The 21695-nt window shown below is 37.5% G+C and overlaps 1 long non-coding RNA gene across 2 annotated transcripts in view; it reads left to right on the top strand.

Annotated features, from left to right (window-relative positions):
• LOC145525401 (uncharacterized) overlaps positions 1 to 21695 on the top strand; it is an 860300-nt gene that overhangs the window by 518240 nt on the left and 320365 nt on the right. The window lies entirely within an intron of this gene.

Here is a 21695-nt window from a genome sequence, read left to right on the forward strand (position 1 = left end):
CCTTCAGTCTGTCGCAGCATCAGGGTCTTTTCCAGTGAGTCAGTCCTTCCTATCAGGTGGCCAAAGTATTGGAGCTTCAGCATCAGTCCTTCCAATGAATATACAGGACTGATTTCCTTTAAGATTGACTGGTTTGATCTCCTTGCTGTCCAAGGGACTCTCAAGAGTCTTTTCCAGCACCAAAGTTCAAAAGCATCAATTATTTGGCACTCAATTTTCTATATGGTTCAAGCCTCACATCCATACATGACTACTAAAAAAACGAAACCTTTGACTATATGGACCTTTGTTGGCAAAGTAATGTCTCGGCTTTTTAATATGCTGTCTAGGTCGGTCATAGCTTTTCTTCCAAGGAGCATGCGTCTTTTCATTTCATGGCTGCAGTCACCATCTCCAGTGACTTGGGAGCCTCTCAAAATAATATCTGTCAGTTCAATTCAGTTCAGTCAATCAGTCCTGTCTGACTCTGCAGCCCCATGAACTGCAGCATTCCAGGCCTGTCTGTACACCAACTCCCAGAGTTTACCCAAACTCATGTCCATTGAGTTGGTGATGCCATCCAACCATCTCATCCTCTGTCATCCCCCTCTCCTCCTGCCATCAATTTTTCCCAGCATCAGGGTCTTTTCAAATGAGTCACCTCTTCACAGCAGGTGGCCAAAGTATTGAAGTTTCAGTTTCAACATCAGTCCTTCCAATGAATATTCATGACTGATCTCCTTTAGGATAGACTGGTTGGATCTCCTTGCAGACTAAGGGACTCACAGGCATCTTCTCTAACACCACAGTTCAACAGCATCAATTCTTCTGTGCTCAGCTTTGTTTATAGTCCAACTCTCACATTCATACATGATTCCTGGAAAACCATAACCTTGACTAGACAGACCTTTTTGACAAAGTAATGTCTCTGCTTTTTAATATGCTCTCTAGGTTGGACATAACTTTCCTTCCAAGGAGTAAGCATCTTTTAATTTCATGGCTACAATCACCATCTGCAGTGATTTTGGAGCCCCCCAAAGTAAAGTCCGCCACTGTTTCCCCATCTATTTGCCATGAAGTGATGGGACCAGATACCATGATCTTAGTTTTTTGAATGTTGAGTTTTAAGCCAACTTTTTCACTCTCCTCTTTCACTTTCATCAAGATTATCTTTAGTTCCTCTTTGCTTTCTGCCGTAAGGGTGGTGTCATCTGCATACCTGAGATTATTGATATTTCTCCCAGCAATCTTGATTCCAGCTTGTGTTTCTTCCAGCCCAGCGTTTCTCATGATGTACTCTGCATATAAGTTAAATAGGTAGGGTGACAATATACAGCCTTGACATATTCCTTTTCCTTTTTGGAACCAGTCTATAGTTCCATGTCCAGTTTTAACTGTTGCTTCCTGACCTGCATACAGGTTTCTCAAGAGGCAGGTCAGGTGGTCTGGTATTCCCATCTCTTTAACAATGTTCAACAGTTTATTGTGATCCACAGAGTAAAAGGCTTTGGCATAGTCAGTAAAGCAGAAATAGATGTTTTTATGGCAGTCTCTTGCCTTTTCGATGATCCAGTGGATGTTGGCAATTTGATCTCTAGTTCCTCTGTATTTCCTAAAACCAGCTTGAATGTTTGGAAGTTCACGATTCATGTATTGCTGAAGCCTGGCTTGGAGAATTTTAAGCATTACTTTACTAGCGTATGAGATGAGTGCAATTGTGCGGCAGTTTGAGTATTCTTTGGCATTTCCTTTTTGGGGATTGGAATGAAAACTGACCTTTTCCAGTCCTGTGGCCACTGCTGTGTTTTCCAAATTTGCTGACATATTGAATACAGCACTTTCACAGCATAATCTTGAGGATTTGAAATAGCTCAACTGGAATTGCATCACCTCCACTAGCTTTGTTTGTAGTGATGCTTCCTAAGGCCCTCTTGACTTCACATTCCAGGATGTCTGGCTCTAGATGAGTGATCCCACCATCGTGATTATCTGGGTTGTGAAGTTTTTTTTTGTATGTTTCTTCTGTGTATCCTTGCTACCTCTTCTTAATATCTTCTGCTTCTGTTAGGTTCCTACCATTTCTGTCCTTTATGGAGTCCATCTTTGCATGAAATGTATCCTTGGTATCTCTAATTTTCTTGAAGAGCTCTCTAGTCTTTTCCATTCTATTGTTTTCCTCTATTTCTTTGCATTGATCACTGAGGAAGGCTTTATTATCTCTCCTTGCTATTCTTTGAAACTGTGCATTCACATGGATATATCTTAACTTTTCTCTTTTGCTTTTGCTTCTCTTCTTTTCTCAGCTATTTGTAAGGCCTCCTCGGACAACCTTTTTGCATTTCTTTTTCTTGCGGATGGTTTTGATCACTGCCTCCTGTATAGTGTTATGAACTTCCATCCATAGTTTCTCAAGCACTCTATCAGTTCTAATCCTTTGAATCTATTTGTCACTTCTACTGTATATGTGGAAGGGATTTCATTTAGGTCATACCTGAATGATCTAGTGGTTTTCCCTACTTTCTTTAATTTAAGTCTGAATTTTGCAATAAGAAGTTCATGATATGAGCCACAGTCAGATCCCGACTTGTTTTTGCTGACTGTATAGAGCTTCTCCATTTTTGGCTTTAAAGAATATAATCAATCTGATTTCAGTATTGACCATCTGGTGATGTCCATGTGTAGAGTCATCTCTTATGCTGTTGGAAAAGGGTGTTTGCTATGACCAGTGTGTTCTCTTGGCAAAACTCTCTTAGCCCTTCCCCTGGTTCATTTTGTAATCCAAGGCCAAACTTATCTGTTACTCCAGGTGTTTCTTGACTTCCTACTTTTACATTCCAGGGGTTTCCCTGGTGCCTCAGATGGTAAAGAATCTGCCTGCAATGCAAGAGACTTGCGTTCAATCCCTGGGTTGGGAAGATCACCTTGAGGTGGGCATGGCAACCCACTCCAGTATTCTTGCTTGGAGAATCTCCTAACAGAGGAGTCTGGTGGGCTACATCTTGAGGTTGCAAAAAGTCAAACGCAACTGAGTGACTAAGCACAGCATAGCACCCCTATGATGAAAAAGACTTAGTTTTACTTTGATGCAATATAAAGATGCTTTTTTCTTTCTTTATTTTTTGCCTAGCTGATATGAGAATGTTTCATAAAGATTCTTTTCTTGGAGCCTTCATGAAATACATATTATCTAACTGGTTAATTGTAAAAGATAAAAGGTGTTTTGTGAGATGTTTGCTAGAAAATTTTCCACTGAACCCCCTTCTTTGTTGTTCAGTTGGGTCCGCCTGTTTGCAGACCCCTTCTCCTGTGAAGTAAATGTTCAGTGATCAGTGAGTGGGGAAGACACATTAATGACAATATAAGAGGATGGGCATCTAGTCAGGAATTGGCCTGTCTCATATGTTACATGGATGAAATTGTACCAAGGAGGAGAATTTTCTTAAATTAACTTAGAGCCCTAACTATGTCAAGATCTGATATTGGAATATGAAAGTGCTGCTGTGGACTTCAGTGATGAAAAATTCTGATTTTTGTTGGCATTCTTTTACAGGAAAGAAACAAAAACCACTCGCACATTATTTAAAAAACAAAACAAAACTAGGAAATGAAACTCTAGGAATTGGATGGAAAGCTCATTATATAGACAAAAACATTTATGTTTAAAACTAGAAGAAAATGACTTGATTCAACAGTTCACATTCCGTAAATCATGTTCAGCCAAACCTCTTAGAACCTTGTTTGTTTATTTTTCATAATTTTAAGTGTTGAATAAGTATTCCTAAATCAGCAGGTTGCATTTTAAGTGGATATCCCATTATTTCCTAATTTTATAGGACTTTCTATGTAAGTATCTGTTTGATTATTTCAGATTTCATGATTTCTCTAATGCAAAAGAGCTTCTGAATTATTTTTAGTCCAACAGGGTGTATGTTGTAGGAAAACTTGTGGCAACTGAAATTTCATGATATATTTTTCTTTACTACTCATTAGTCTGTGGACAGTCTAACTTAATCCTTTAAAGAGGATTATGAATGTGTTATTGGCTTACATTTGTATGCTAATAACAACAAGCTATGAAATGAGAATTAGCATAAAACGCTTAATTAAAAGTAAATGTGACAGTAATGTGATAACTTAGAAGTTAAATTCAAGTCCTTTTTAATAGATGAAATGGGAACTAATTATCTGCTTTCTACTCAACAATTCTTGAATAGTGGTGTTGGCATTAGCAAAAATCACAGGATGGAGAATAAGACTGTCTAATAAATTTTATAGAAGAAAGCAATAAATTAATTACTTTTTATAAAACACTACTTGGGGATTTTGTTTTTGTACTTCTCTATGAGAAAACTGGGTGAAAAAAGACCGTTCAGGTGAATAAATCTGAACTTGACAATCTATCACATTGTCTTATTCAATTGTTTTAAATTCTAGATTATAGAACAAAACAAAATATTCTTAATTCAAGTTTTTACCCCCAAAATGCTCAAAAAATAAGAGAAAAATGCAAAAATCTTTATCTGGGTACCAGACTAGAAGATACAGGGTGATAGATCGTTGTCAGCAGAGTTCAAAATTACATTTTTCTCTAATAATTATAAAAGTAAACAAGGTAAGCCATTTTTACTATAATTTAGGAAAATTAAAGTAATTGCCTACTCATATACATGCTTTAACTATTTTTTGAATCTACTTGTAAAACAGAAAAGTGAAAGTGCAAGTCACTCGGTTTTGTCCAACTCTTTGAGACCCCATGGACTATACAGTCCATGGAATTCTCCAGGTCAGAATACTGGAGTAGGTAGCCTTTCCCTTCTCCAGGAGATCTTCCCAACCCAGGGATCGAACCCAGGTCTCCTGCATTGGATTATTTACCAGCTGAGCCACAAGGGAAGCCCTGTAAAACAGAAAATTGTATGCAAATTTCTAATAGAATGAAATGCTTCCAATTCCAGTAATCACAGTTTGATCCAATTTAGTCAAATTTTGGTTGATGTTTATATTCTCAGATTGTCAATATGATTTTTTACCTCAAAATAATGACTTCTCCTCAACCATTTTAGTTTTGCAAGAATCCATAATCCATAGGTTACTATATTATATATATAAAAGTTATTTTCAAGTTGTTAAAGCAAGTCTGTTTTGTAAGTTTTTTTACAGTTATATAATCATAACTGTAATTTGAATTACTACTTCAATTTGATGAAATCAAATTGAAACATTTAATACTGTGTAGTCACAGTAATATGTTCTTGTTTTTTGCTAGAGCCTTCCTCAGGGATAGTCAGTGTTACATGGCTACTTTTCTGATACAATTTATAAAGAAAAAAAACTTTATGAAGGAAAAATATTAAATACTAGGTGGTTATGTGTCATAAAAATAATATGAATAATTAGAAAAGGGGACATTGGCTGCTATCTTTATTTTACCTTTTCCTTATCATATTTTACAGGTATATAGTCTATAATTTTTTAATTTTTAATTTTTTTATTGAAGTAATAGTTGATTTCCAATGTTGTGTTAAATTTATGTGTACAGCAAAATGTACCCCTCCTTTCTGTTTTGGTAACCGTAAGGTTTGTTTTTTTTTATTTTTATGTCTGTGGTTCAGTTTCTGTTTTGTAAAGAAGTTAATTTGTATCTTTTTTTTTTCTTTTTAGATTCCACATATAAGTGACATCATATTTGTCTTTCTCTGACTTCGTTTAGTATGATAATCTCTATGTCCATCCATGTTGCTGCAGATTGCACTGTTTCATTCTTTTTTATGGCTGAATGACATTCCATGGTATATATGTACCACAGCTTCTTCATCCATTTATCTGTCAGTGGACATTTGGGCTGATTCCATGTCTTGCCTGTTGTAAATAGTGCTGCCATGAACATTGGGGTGCATGTATCTTTGTGAATTATAGTTTTCTCTGAATGTATAACCAGTAGTGGGATTGCTGGGCCATGTATTTTTAGTTTTTAAGGAACCTCCATACTACATTCCCACCAACTATATACGACAGTTCCTTTTTCTCCACACCCTCTCTAGCATTTATTATTTGTAGATTTTCTCACAATGGCCATTTTGAATAGTAGATAAATCATTTTTTAAGCAAATTTCTTATACCACAATTCTCTATTTCCCAAAAGACAGTTTAGTAATCATGTTAATATTGTCATCAATAAACATAATATATACTAATAGTACTTTTTTGAAGACTATTTCTAATGATTGGTATCCTTCTCCAATGTATTCATTTCTTATACACACTGGACCTATATAACTCACATGTATACTTCTAACCAATATTTTAAAGACAATTCCATATTGAATATCAGGGCATCCCTCATAATACTATTTATTTTAAATAACACCATCAGCAATGGTAAATGTGATGATTATTCTTTAAAAAAGACATATAATATGCTAATTCTACAGAGAATCAGTTCAGTTCAGTAGCTCAGTCATGTCTGACTCTCTGTGACCCCATGAACTGCAACACGCCAGGCCTCCCTGTCCATCACCAACTCCCAGAGTTTACCCAAACTCATGTCCATTGAGTCGGTGATGCCATCCAGCCATCTCATCCTCTGTCTTCCCCTTCTCCTCCTGCCTTCAATCTTTGCCAGCATCAGGGTCTTTTCAATGAATCAATTCTTCACATCAGGTGGCCAAAGTATTGGAGCTTCAGTTTCAACATCAGTCCTTCCAATGAACACCCAGGACTGATCTCCTTTAGCATGGACTGGTTGGATCTCCTTGTAGTTCAAGGGACTCTCAAGAGTCTTCTCCAACACCACAGTTCAAAAGCACAGAGAATAGTAGGCATGCAAATATTACTGTCTTAAATTTATATCATGATACACTGAAATTTATCCTGTTGTTCACTGGGAAATACTATTATACATGCAGTAAGGAGTTTCTCTGTCTAACAATATTTGTTTAGCTAACATATTGCTTACAAAAGGCTTGTAAAAAAAAAATTCAACTGATCTTATTTTTTCTTATTTATGTATACATTAAACAAATGTTTTTACACATAGATGATGGGCATGGCATAGTTCCAGAAGTTGAACTGATAAAAATATAGTATTTTAAGATCACTGTTTATACAGATTTGTTTATCAGAATTTATTTTCTTGCATTAAGTATATATAATTTTTAAATATTACACACAAAAATGTATACATTATCAATATGTTCATTGAAAACACCCTTGTCAATTTTGGATTAACTAAATTTGCATATTACAAATTTCATATAGTTTGTTTCAATTTGTTAATATACCCAGTGATTACATCATATTAAGAAAGTATATTGATATTTATTCATCACAACCCTTGTATGTCACTTTAATCCTAGAGTCTAGTAATAAGCATTATTACATTTTACTAAGTATCTGATTAAGAATGAGCGTATCCAATTATTTGTTCATTTAGTCATTCAATATATCTTTTTAAAATTTAAAGCGTGTTTGAAACCTATTTTGTATCAATTACTTTGCTCAAGGAGTCAAAGAAATGAAACAGGCACAGTTATCTTTGTGAACTAATATATAATCTAACAACAAGTTGGGCAGATAAATTGTCAGTGTTGACAAAATTTAGGAAAGGGTGGGAAAACAAAAATAAAGATAGTGGTCAATTCAAGTAGAGGCAGCCATAGAAACCATTTCTTAAAGAAGGACATATATGTCAATCAGGAAGTCCAAGTTGAAAAGATATTCATATTGGCAATGGAGGAAGGAGCACAAGATAAGGCTTTAAGTAGGCAAGGATGTTCAAACCTTGTCAAGTATTTTGTTATTATTCGGCAGAGTGTATTACAGTATTATATGTGTAAGAATTTTTTAAAAAGAGTAGAAGATCAGGTTGCAAAAACATGAATCTATCAGATAATAACAGCTAGACATGAACAATATTGGCTAGAAAATTGACTATGTTTGGGATATGTAGGATTTGGGAGACTTAAAATCATAAAATAGATCTTAAATCATAAATATTATAACTCTGACAGTTCCTTTTAGTTGATAGTAGAAAGGGACTAGATAAAAACTGGCAAGATATGAAGAAGGTATAAATAGAGACTTTTTTTTTTTTCAAGTCAAGATGAAACAGAATGGTGAGATTCATCTTACTTCTTTAAAAAAAAAATACTGGATAAAATTGGTTTTCAAATATTGGGTAACATCCAACAGAGAACACTGATCAATGATAGAGAGTAAAACAAATGAGGGAACCCTGGACTTGCCCTAGGATCCTATCTGTGGTTTTCAGTTTCTAGCATTTGGAGGAGAAACACAAACGAAGCCCAGAAGTTGGCTTACACTGAGGTGATAAAGTTGAATTTGGAAGAGGACAAGGAATCTATTGTTTGCCAGACAGACAACAGACAAAGGAGACCTATACTGATAAAGAGAAATCTACAAAGGTTGTAAAAGTCAAGAAAATGGATTCTCACTGGATGCCTCTAGAAAGGAATACAGCTCTGCTAATGCTTTGATTCGGAGAAGGCAATGGCAACCCACTCCAGTACTCTTGCCTGGAAAATCCCACGGACAGAGGAGCCTGGTAGGCTGCCGTCTATGGGGTTGCACAGAGTCAGACACGACTTAAGCAACTTAGCAGCAGCACTTTGATTTTAGCCCAGTGTTCTATGTATAGGAAATGCCTCAGTGAATGAAATAAATAGATTTCCTGATCAATAGTTTAAATTTCAAAGGGAAAGATACCAAGCAAATAAAGCAAGCATAAGGAAGTGTTAAGTGCTGTGAACAAAGCAGAGCACAGCAAAACATAGAAAGTAATGGGGAAGAAGTATTTTAGAGTCATGGACAAGTACTCTTTGAAGAGATGACATTTGAAAGTGTAACCCAGCCAAAGGAAAGACCATGAAGGACACAGCATTCTAGACAGAGGTAATGGTGAGTGACAAAGGACCCAAAATAGGAATAAGCCTGATATATTTCCGGAGAAGGCAATGGCAACCCACTCTAGAACTCTTGCCTGGAAAATCCCATGGATGGAGGAGCCTGGTAGGCTGCAGTCCATGGGGTCGCAAAGAGTCGGACTCCACTGAGCGACTTCACTTTCACTTTTCACTTTCATGCATTGGAGAAGGCAATGGCAACCCACTCCAGTGTTCTTTCCTGGAGAATCCCAGGGACGGCGGAGCCTCGTGGGCTGCCATCTATGGGGTCGCACAGAGACGGACACGACTGAAGCGACTTAGCAGCAACGCTTTGATTTTAGCCCAGTGATAATTCAGATTTCTGCCCTCCAGAACTCTAATATAGTACATTTGTATTGTTTTAAGTGACTAAATTACCGCAGCAATAGGAACTAATTCAAGAGGTTAACACTATCTGATTTTAAGATATATTTGTCAGAGTTAACAAAATTAAGAGAAAATGAAAACAATACAAGTTAGTGGTGATTTCAAATAGAGGGAGCTATAGAAACTGATCCTTAAAGAAGGAAATATGTGTTAAGTAATCAGGAAATCATGGTTGAGAAGATACTTATATTGGCAATGAAGAGAAGAACACAAGATAAAGCTTGAAACAGATGAAGATGTTCAAACTTTATCAAGTATGTTGTTATTATTAGGCATAGAGTATTATGTGTGCAAAGGACAATAACAAAAGTTCTAAGACATTTCATTGGTGGACCAAGTATTTTCAGCAAGTTGTGCTGAAACATTTGGATATTGAAGTGAGAAGGAAGTGAAATACATATGCCAAAACTTATCCAATTGTATACTTTGATGTAGTTAATTGTGTTGATTATATCTCAATGAAGCTATTAGGTATTTTATAAGTTCTTGCCCCCAATAACTCTCACTTTTTCTAATATCCTATTGCCTGTTTACATTTTTTAGTTGGTGTATTAATTCAAGGTTTTACACTTCCTCTTTACTGTGCCTAGAGTGTTTTTCCTCTAAAATAGTCTCATGTCTTGCTCTATCGGTTTATGTAGATGTTCTGGTTAAAAGGCATCTGAAAAAGAGGCTGCCCTTGTCCAACAGGCCACTGTGTCTGGGGTAAATTGTCAGAAGTGGAACAAGATACCTGTGTTGTTGTTGTTGTTCAGTCGCTAAGTCATGTTCGATTCTTTGTGACCCCATTCATTGCAGCACACCAGGGTCCCCTGTCCTTCACTATCTCCTGGAGTTTGCCGTAAGGTCAAATAGTTGGACATGACTGAACACAAGCAATATAGAGATAGCCAGAATTAGGTGTTAGTTTCTTGTTATCAGTTCAATGACTTTAAATTTTTCCTTGTGGTAAAATGAGTTATTGGAAGATTTAACCATTGGCTTCTTACCTTACTGCAAGGAACGGGAAAAAGTGTTACTGACATCAGTTCAGTTCCGTGGCTTAGTCGTCTCCGACTTTTTGCGACCGCATGGACTGTAGCATGCCAGGCTCTCCTGTCCATAACCAACTCCCGGAGCTTACTCAAACTCATGTCCATCAAGTTGGTGATGCCATCCAACCATCTCATCCTCTGTCATCCCTCAACTTCAGTCTTTCCCAGCATCAGGGTCTTTTCCAATGAGTCGTTTCTTTGCATCATGTGGGATCATTCTAGCTGCCATTTTGAGTGGGATTATAGGTGGGCAGCAATGGAAGCAGGAAACCAGTTAGAGGTGCTGGCAATTGTAACAAGCCGTTAGCTTTATCTCAATTAATTTTCTGGTGGCATGAATAATTCACCTCTAGAAATACTAACTACTTGATAGCATATGGAAATGTTACTTTGTGCTGAATAATCCCCACAAAATCCTCTCTTCAATGCAATATGTTATGGACCCTTTATGGTGAAGAATCTCTATCAAAATCTTTTATTTAAAATAACTTAGATAAAATAAAATCAGTTTAAATTTAAATTGCACATTTTGGGTGTATGTTGCTTTTGTTTTAATTGTGTTTGGACTGTCTTGTTTCTGGTTGTTTTCTTGTTTGCTTACATTATTTTGACTGGGAAGAGTGATATCTACTATGTAAACAGATATAGGTAGATGTATATGCTGGTCTGATGGCATAGGCTTACAATGAATTGTGGATGATGTCATGTTTATTCATGATATTCCTGTCACTGATTTTTGTTATATATAAATTGAGCTAGTTGGACACATGATTTTGTTCTTAGCTCCAAGGATAACATGTCTAAAAATCAAGACAGTTGTGTTTTGAAGAACATCTTTTGTGATGACCTGCAAGGGCTACTTGAAGCTTTTCTTTCTTAAATTTTAGAGAACTGCCCAATATAAGCAACTTCCTTAAGTGACTTAAACTCGTACAATTTCAGCTTCAAAGTTTTATATTCATTGCATTCAGTTCAGTTCAGTCGCTCAGTCGTGTCCGACTCTTTGTGACCCCATGAATCGCCCCATGCCAGGCCTCCCTGTCCATCACCAACTCCCGGAGTTTACCCAAACCCATGTCCATCGAGTCGGTGATGCCCTCCAACCATCTCATCCTCTGTCATCCCCTTCTCCTCCTGCCGCCAATCCTTCCCAGCATTAGGGTCTTTTCCAATGAGTCAACTCTTTACATGAGGTGGCCAAAGTATTGGAGTTTCAGCTTCAACATCAGTCCTTCCAATGAACACCCAGGACCGATCTCCTTTAGGATGGACCAGTTGGATCTCCTTGCCGTCCAAGGGACACTCAAGAGTCTTCTCCAACACCACAGTTCAAAAGCATCAATTCTTCAGCACTCAGCTTTCTTCACCGTCCAACTCTCACATCCATACATGACCACTGGAAAAACTATAGCCTTGACTAGACGGACCTTTGTTGGCAAAGTAATGTCTCTGCTTTTAAATATGCCATCTAGGTTGGTCATAACCTTCCTTCCAAGGACGAAGCGTCTTTTAATTTCATGGCTGCAGTCACCATCAGCAGTGATTTTGGAGACCCAAAAAATAAAGTCTGACACTGTTTCCACTGTTTCCCCATCTATTTCCCATGAAGTGATAGGACCAGATGCCATGATCTTAGTTTTCTGAACGTTGAGCTTTAAGCATTGCATTAGAGTAAATCAAATTTGAAAAAATAAATTAAGAAGAATTAATACTTTGATACTTTTTTTAGCCCATTTGCTTTTTTTTTTTTTAATAAATTTATTTATTTTAGTTGGGGGCTAATTACTTTACAATATTGTAGTAGTTTTTGCCATACGTTGACATGAATCAGCCATGGGTTTACATGTGTTCCCCATCCTGAACTCCCCTCCCACCTCCCTCCCCATCCCATCCCTCTGGGTCATCCCATTGCCCCAGCCCTGAGCATTTGTCTCATGCATCGAACATGGAATGGTGTTCTGTTTCACATATGATAATATACATGTTTCAATGCTATTATGTGATGATATGCAAATGTGCCTCCCAATCTTAAAATCACAGTCGTAGTAGAAACTATTCTTAGTTGACCAGATCATTATGGTGTGCTCCAAGATGGCACCCAGTGATCCCTACCTCTTGATATCTATGCCCTTGCATGTGGACTGGACCTAGTGATTTACTTCTAACAGACAGAAGACTACAAGACTGATTGAATGCCACTCTAAGGTTAGTTGACAGAGAGGATGTAGCTACCTTCTTGTGTTCCCTTGCCAGTTTACTCTGAGCAAAGCCAGTTGACATAATATGAATTGGCTTATGTCTCTCATGGCAGGAAAATAAAGGTAGCCATCAGTAAGCAGGACACTGGGTTCCAAAGTTCAACAGCCCACAAGGAAACTGAGTCATTCTCACAGCCATGTGAAATAGTGGAAGCCTGTCCTTCCCTGGGTGAGCCTTGAGATGGCTACAGTCCCAGCCAACACACTGACTACACAGGCTTGTGACTACATTAAGCTATAGGACCCTAGTAAACTATGTCCAGATTCCAGAACTGCAGAAATGTTGTAATAGTACAATTTGTTTTATTTCTCTATTTATTTTAATTTTTGGCTGTGCAAGCTTTTCTCTATGGTGAGGAGGGTGCTACTCTCTAGTTACGGTGTGTGAGCTTCTCATTGTGGCTCCTCCTGTTGCAGAGCCCCTGCTCTAGGGTGTGTGGGCTTCAGTAGCTGGGTGCATAGGCTCCATAGTTGTGGCTCCCACACTCCAGAGCACAGGCTCAATAGTTGTGGTGCATGGGCTTAGTTGCTCTGAGGCATGTTGAATCAAACTGTGTCTCCTGCATTGACAGAAGGATTCTTTACCACTGAGCCACCAGGGAAACCATATTGTTTGTTGTTTTAAACTGCTAAGTTTTGAGATATTTTTTTTTTTTTTTTGCACAGAATTTTATAACTAATACATTCTCCAATTTGTCATGTGATTTAGCACATTTAAAGTGTCTCTTTCATCTGAGATACCTCCTTATAGCATGATATGGAGCTTTATTTCTTAAATTATTGTTTTAAAGATGTAAGTCTTTGAGCAATCTCCAGTTTCACCTATGCTTAAAATATTAAATAAACATAGGTAAAATTCTCCTGAATTTTTTTGATTATTATAGTGCTGATATTAGGCAGGTCAATATTGTTAAAAAATATAACACCAGAGAATGTAGTAAAATGTGAGGGCCCTGAGGGTCATGGATATAATTATTTTATTATAGATAGAGTACATGATAGCAGGAGGTTTTTGTTTGTTTGGTTTTTGTTTGTAATTATGCCATTATCTGGATATTAGGATCATGTTCCCTTTTGTTCAAAACACTTCCCTATATAATAAGTATAATTTTTAATTTAAAAATGACAGTAATTCCCATACCAAAGCTGTCTTTCAGAGATAGTCCCCTCTATTTGCATGCTTTAATCTGCCAAACACCTTCCTAAATTTGTGCCCCATGGGACATTAAACCTCCTCCTTAGATGCCTGGTTGTGCGGTACCAGCATCTCTGAATTTGGTATTTGGCTAATAGCTCTATTACCTTTCTTATTGAGTCCAAAGCTTTACCTCCTTCAATCTTTACTTTTGCCAACTGGAAAATTTTCTATCACATCAAGAAAACCCACTGTGCAGCATGCTTAGGGAATGGGCCCTCTCTTGCTGACTGACAGCTATTCAGTAGAGAAAAGAGCCATGGAGAGATGCCGATACGTATTAAACTCACTGAAGAGAATAAGCTTTGTATTTCAAAATGTCACTTTTCTTCGAGTTCAGTGGGAGTGAGTAGCTATAATAAGGTAATTTCTAGAGGGAACCATACTGTAGTTCATTGTATAAATAATTGATTTGATCAGCTGAAATTATTGTGCCTGGTCCTGAATGACCTTTCAGATGAATTGCTAGGTTTTCACTACAAAAGCAATGAGAGCTTATAGTAAGATGTCAAAAGAATCCATATACAGTAGTTTTCTATAAAAAGGGGTATTTACATGTCATTATTTCCTTAGAATAGCTAAAATATGATCACTTGTTTCCCTGTGTACAAAGTAAAGACAGCATATCTTGGGCCTTATATTTGTGTTCAAGGTCAAATGCTAACAGTAAGTTATTTCAACCACCTCTTATATATGAATATTTTAAAGAATATTTTAAAAAATAGAGAAACAAAATCATAAATAAGATTACACCACAGGGAAATAATTTATTTTTGCAAGATGAAGACATTGTTATTGTATCTTAAGAGAATAGTTTCTGTTAGAAAATTAACAAACTCACTTGAAATTCTGCACAATGACAGTCTTTAATGTTTCACTATAGTCTCATCCCTTACATTCTTTCTGTACCAAACCTCATTATAATGTATCACCAATGTCTGTTCAAATGGATTGTATTCTCTTTCTGCTCAGAAATTTTACATAATTAATCACATTATGTCTTTTCTTCGTGTGCTCATTTAACACATTTGCTTATTTTAAATTATAGAACATTATTGCTCATTTTAAACATTATCTAAATAATACAGAGATAGAGATAATTTAAAATTACCCATTCACAATCCCCTTAATCCCTATTTTATTCTTTCACTCTCTATGTGTAATCATGATCCATAGTTTGTTCTGCATTTTCCAAGATTTTTTATTCTTTTCATTTGCTTTTATTTTTGAAACCCAGACTTTTTAAAAATGCACTCTTAAGTGTATATCTATATCTCTCCGTGTGTGTGTGTGTGTGTGTGTGTGTTAGTCACTCAGTTGTGTCTGAGTTTTTGTGGCCCCATGGACTGTAGCCTGCCAGGCTCTTCTGTCCATGGAATTCACCAGGCAAGAATACTGGAGTGGGTTGCCATACCTGGGTTTCCTGTATTGCAGGCAGATACTTTACCATCTCAGCCAGGAAAGCCCCCATATCTCTCTATATCTATGTTTATATATACACACATATATTCAAATATATATTCATATGAGAATACTTAATATACATATGCATAGATTTATTTTGTATTCATTTTAACAAAAAAGAGATCATTCTGTACATATTTTTTTGTTTTTCAGTCTCTCAGTCATGTCTGACTCTTTGCAACCCCATGGATTGCAGCATGCCAGGCTTCCTTGTCCTTCACTATCTTCCAGGAGTTTATTCAACCTCATGTCGAATGAGTCGGTGATGCCACCCAACCATCTCATCCTCTGTTGCTCCCTTCTCCTCCTGCCCTCTGCCCTTTCCCAGCATCAAGGTCTTTTCCAATGAGTTGGCTCTTCACATTGGGTGACTAAACGATTGGACTTTCAGCTTCTGCATTAGTCCTTCCAATGAATATTCAGGGCTGATTTCCTTTAGGATTGACTGGTTTGCATTCCTTGCTGTCCAAGGGACTCTCAAGAGTCTTCTCCAGAACCACAGTTTGAAAGCATCAATTCTTTGTTGCTCAGCCTTCTTTATGGTCCAACTCTCACACATTTTAAGTTAGCCTTTATCATTTGAATGCCTCTTTAACATATTTTTCTCTCTTCATAATATAGTTTTTAATTATGATAGTTATCTATGCACAAAATAAAGCTTCTTACAGTATAGAGTGAAAATATAACTTCTGTGTTATATACTAGAAGTTTCTCTTCCATAATTTAAAAATATTTCTACCTAATTGTTTTTAGTAGTTTTCCAATATTTCATTGGTGGATGTGTTGATTTTGGTGATATTTTTTTCTGTTTTCCTTTTTCCTGTCTATGAGTTTTTCATTCATTTCTTTCAATAAAATTAAATTTATTTAAATTAAATTCATTTCTTAAATTCATTTATTTAAACTATTCTATGGACATCCTGAAGTACTAAGCATTTATAGTTAAAATCAGGCTGTAAAAGGCACATTTACAGAACTGAAATGGCTTGATTCTAGTGGGCAGAACTTTGGGTTTAGCTATTGAATGATTTGAACTTCTTACCATATTATTGCAGATCAGTATAAGACTACTTCCCACCATCTGATCATGTAAAAGTTTTAACTGTACTGTATTTGATAATAAAAGGGTAAGTGTTCACTTACTCTTCAGCTCTAGTAGCTCCAAGGTTTGCTACAATTGAGGGCACCAATATTTGGAGGAAGTATAGGTATAATCACAAATAAAATTAGCCAGTGTTAGAATTCCAGAAAGGATCCATGGATATATCTTAGTATTATCTGGGGGAATAAATATATATATATATATGTGTGTGCATGTGTGTGTATATATATACACATATAGTCAGTTTTTACATTCCTGGTCCAAGTTTTTAACTTTACCTGAAAATGACTCTACCGTTTGAGTTTGAAAAAGGGAATGTATCCAGCACATGTCAGCCCCGACATTACCTCACTTCAGAGGAGTGCCATTTAGCCACACACAGTCTGAATGTGAGCCCTTTTCTAAAATTTGCCTCTGTTTTAAATAGCTATTTTTTTTTTTTAAATCCTCCACATATGTGACCTGACCCTACTTAATTCAAGAGCCTCATTTAAGCCACAATGCCATATCCATGTGAATGACCTAGCAGTGATTTCAATGAACAAAGTACTTCTCTAACTGCAGACCTTCAAGTAGGCTGCTGTCTGTTCAGAGGGCTCCCTATTTGGCCAATGCTTTTTACTTGGCTAGATGTGTCATGTCTTTAGCCTCCAGTTACAAGGTCAGATCTGAGTTCATACCTCCAACCTCCATCCCCCTCTCCTCCCTGGCAAGCTAAAGAAAAAGAAAAATTGGCATACAGTTTGTATGAACTATAAACTCTATAAAGTAAAGATTATCATTACGTAGACATTGCCTGGCAGAGCGTCATTCATATACTAGGTGCTCCACAAACATTTGTTGGTTGAAGAAAGGAAATGAAAGTTGAAAGGGGGAAATAAGAGGAGAAGGAAAACAATCAGCTATTAGAGCATGTTTATTACAACAGTGAGAGAATGAATATACAAGTAGGCCAAGTCTAGATGATCTGTGACAATAGAATTCTCGCCTTAGAAACCCAGGAAGCCAAATCACAACTTCTGCAACAGCATGCTCAGAACACTCAGGACTTGGTCAATAGCTGCCAAATTTTATGTTTTTGCCCTTGCTTTCAACTCGGGGGGAGAAAAAAGGTGGGGGAGAAACTAATTGTACATTTTCCACTATTCCAGCAACCTCCAATCTTTGTGAAGATCTCTTTTTTTCACTATAAAACTTTCTCACTTCTTGCCTGCCTTTGAATCTCTGCCAAACTCAAGTGATGGTAGTTGACTCCTTGCTATAGCAAGCACTGGAGAAATAGGCTTACTTTTGGCACAATGGTCAAGAATCTACCTGCCAATGCAAGAGATGCAGTGCAAGAGATGCAATGCAAGAGATGCAGGTTTGATCCCTGGATGGGGAAGATCCCCTGGAGTTAGGAAATGGTAACCCACTGCAGTATTCTTGCCTGGAAAATTCCATAGACAGCAGAGCCTGGTGGGCTATGATCCATGGGGTAGCAAAGCATCAGATAAGACTGAGCACACATGTACATGCACTTTCCTCATTTTGTTGGCAGACTTTTATTTCCATAGTAGGTATGAGTGTAACAAATAATTTTGTAGCAACATAAAATATGAGAACATGATCAACTATGATACACCAAGGAAGAGTCATGACATTGTGACTAGAATAATAGGTTGGCAGAAATTTGTCCTTAAATTCCACACTGAAAACCCATGATGACTGGTAGGTCAAATCTTTGAGAAAATTTAATTTTTACTGTTTTAATAATAATTTTATCACACAGAAAAAAAATCTTTCATTAATGCTTTTGTTGGTTATTGGTTTAGTTGCAGTAGTCAGAACCTAAATTCTAGTTGTTTTAAGAGTTCTGCTCAAAAATAATCATTACATTATTCACTAACATATATCATGAGCTGTTTAACTTTATGTTTTACTTTTATACAAGTATTCGCATTATAAAGCAAATAAAGTTAATCCCCAATATAGCTAATTGCTAATAATTTTTATAAATCCATTTAACAAATTTTAATACAAGGATTCAATTTAGGAAATTCACACTAATAACATACAATCTACATAAGAAATGTATACATGATAAATGCTATTAATGGAGGTATAAATAAACTGCACAACCTGAGGTCATAAAATACTTTGTTAGAACAATTAAATAGGAAATGATGAAGATGCCATTTTATCTGTTGTCTTAAAAATATTTGTAAGTTGATTAGAATCTAAGTGGAACAAAGCAACAGAGAAACATTGAACCAAAAAAAAAAAAAAATCACAGAGGTAGGAAATAGATGTTCCAGAGAGCTCTGAGTGTGTGCAGAGTAGTTAAAAAGCAGTTTTACTAGAATACAGGTCTCATAAAGGGAAGAGTGCAGATAAAATCCTGGAAACATAGGTTAGATTCAGATTGTAAAGTAAGCACTTATTATGAATTATTGTAATGGACTGAACAGGCAGATAGTGCAGAGTGGGTCATTCAGCTCTATTCTACCTCTGTTGTAACTTGTCCTCCTTCAAGTAGAGGTTATAAAGCTAAAGACTACATTTCCCAGACTAGTTTTTTAGTTCAGTTCCAACTTTGACCTAGCTTCCACTAAGCAGACACAGCTCTATACATTTGGAATGCTGCTGGTTCCCAGACTTGAAAGTACCTGGGCAAGTATGAGAGGGGTTTCAAACTGGCCCCACACAAGGAGGATGAGAGATTTAAGAAAGAGGAAGCCATACTCCAGATTAGTAGGTAGCAATTTTAATATGCCAGGGCGGCTTGTCCTGGGCGACTGCAAGAAAAGATCTCCACAGGGGCCCACAAGACTCTCATTTGTCCTAGAGGTCTTCATGTGGTGTTGTTTTTGCTTTGGCTCCATCCCTTCATTCTTTCTGGAGTTATTTCTCCACTGATATCCAGCCATGAAACTAAAAGACGCTTACTCCTTGGAAGGAAAGTTATGACCAACCTAGATAGCATATTAAAAAGCAGAGACATTACTTTGCCAACAAAGGTCCGTCTAGTCAAGGCTATGGTTTTTCTAGTAGTCATGTATGGATGTGAGAGTTGGACAGTGAAGAAAGCTGAGCACCAAAGAATTGGTGCTTTTGAACTGTGGTGTTGGAGAAGACTCTTGAGAGTCTCTTGGACTGCAAGGAGATCCAACCAGTCCATCCTAAAGGAGATCAGTCCTGGGTGTTCATTGGAAGGACTGATGTTGAAGCTGAAACTCCAATACTTTGGCCACCTGATGCGAAGAGCTGACTCACTTGAAAAGACCCTGATGCTGGGAAAGATTGAGGGCAGGAGAAGAAGGGGACAACAGAGGATGAGATGGTTGGATGACATCACCAACTCAGTCGACATGGGTTTGGGTAAACTCCGAGAGTTGGTGATGGACAGGGAGGCCTGACATGCTGCAGTCCATGGTGTCGCAAAGAGTCGGACATGACTGAGTGACTGAACTGGAACTGGAACCTCATGCAGTTCAATCATGTATTCATTCAGTCTAAATTGTCTCAGCACCACTTTACTCTTGTGAAGTTGTAATTGCACAGGTTTAGCTCATGTGTTCACCTGCAGTTACATCCTCTTGAGGACCTCCATCAACATTTTACTCCTTGTGACTAGCTCTTAAAATTTTACATGGTTCCTCTTTTTCCCAGCGTGCCTGAGTAGAGTCAGCAAGGGATTTGACTAGCATGAAGGTGGCTCATTTTGTGGCTCTTTGGATTTGCTGGAGACAGATACCGCAGCAACAATATAAATACAACCAAGAAAAAATACAGATTAAGCTAATGATGTAACAGTTTTGTTCCCCCAACCCCCACCCCAAGAGCTCCAGGATCCAAGCCTCTGGCTTTCTGAGTTGCCTAGGCTGGTGGTGGGATCACTCAGGGTGTTTCCTTGTGTCCTGATATAACTCAATAAAGATGACACATTAGCAGACTCATCAGGTGTGAACACATTCTGTTTAGGTAATGGCTCAGGTGCTTTCTTGAGAGGCAGTAGTAGCATCCAAGCCCATCTTATTTTGGAGGACAGCTTTTTCTCATTATGGATATTTCAGTGTTCAGTAGGGATGGGGTTTATCAGCTTTCATGTAAGCCTTGCCAGGTGGATTTAGTAAATGTTTCTCTGTGTTCTCTAACGTCCTCCAGGCAAATGGAGGAAACAAAGATGGTGGCCACGTGATTATATCATAGAAAACAGAACATGCCCTCCTGACCTTGAGGAGAAGGGAAAACCCAGGGTTTTCACTCATGTAGATGAAACCACAGCTAAAATTTGTTCTACATAACCACTGAGTCCCCTCCAGGGGTACCCAATAAATGCCTTAGTACCACACCAGTCAGTACCAAACCCATTGCTATCATTTTTTTTTTTTTTTTTTTTTTTGCACATGTTTAGAACCTTCACTAGCAGGGTGGTGCTTGTCCTGTTGATAAGTTGTGTCTGGCTTTTTGCGACCCCATGGACTGCAGCACTTCAGGCCTCCCTGTCCCTCACCATCTTCTGGAGTTTGTCCAAGTTCATTTCCATTGAATTGATGCCATCCTGCCAGAGTCCAGCTCCAGCAGCCAGGGAATCAGCCTGAAGGGATGAGCAGTGTCGGCGGAAAATGATGCAGCCTCTGACTCAAAGTGCTGGACTGCATGTTTATTTCAAGCATCAGGTTTTCTTTTATACTTGTACAAAAGCATTAGGTCAGAGGTTTGACATCTTCAGTTCCCCCTCACCCAGATTCATTGTCTCCAGAAAGTGTCCTTGTGAATACATTGTAACTCATGCTTATCTCTGGGCTGCATACCACATTTCTCAGTTTATTTCTTATCTTTCTAAATCCTGCTAGCCCCTAGTATCCTAAGCTCATTATCTCCTAAAAAGGCTTCTACCTATTAGTATCTCTAAAATTCTTAGTCTCTAAGGGCTATACTAAAATATACCAACACTACAACATACCTTAAACGTTTAGCTTCTAACTATTCTTAATTATTCCTAAACCCTAAACTCAGCAAACTTCTTTTGCCATAAACATTTCCCTCACAAGCAGGTCTCAATAGCAATCTTTCCCACGGCCTCAAGCTGCGGCCTATGTGCTCATCCTGGAACATTCTTTGTAAAGGTCCTTGAACAAATGTAACTTTATGGATTATTTCCTGGGCATAACTGCAAAAAGCTTTGTGATTTCTCATGCAAGAACAATAAGCACCTTAACATTCTTTCCAGCCAACTCAACTGAAGGAAGGAAAGGACAAGTCAGAAAGGACAAGTCAGAATCACAAGACCAAACTCCTTCATCCCAGGACCGTGCCTGCCAGATGAGGAGAGGGGCTTGGGGCCATGCC

Source organism: Giraffa tippelskirchi, chromosome 11, assembly GCF_054371585.1.
Source record: "Giraffa tippelskirchi isolate mGirTip1 chromosome 11, T2T-mGirTip1v1.2.pri, whole genome shotgun sequence".
Taxonomy (NCBI): domain Eukaryota; kingdom Metazoa; phylum Chordata; class Mammalia; order Artiodactyla; family Giraffidae; genus Giraffa; species Giraffa tippelskirchi.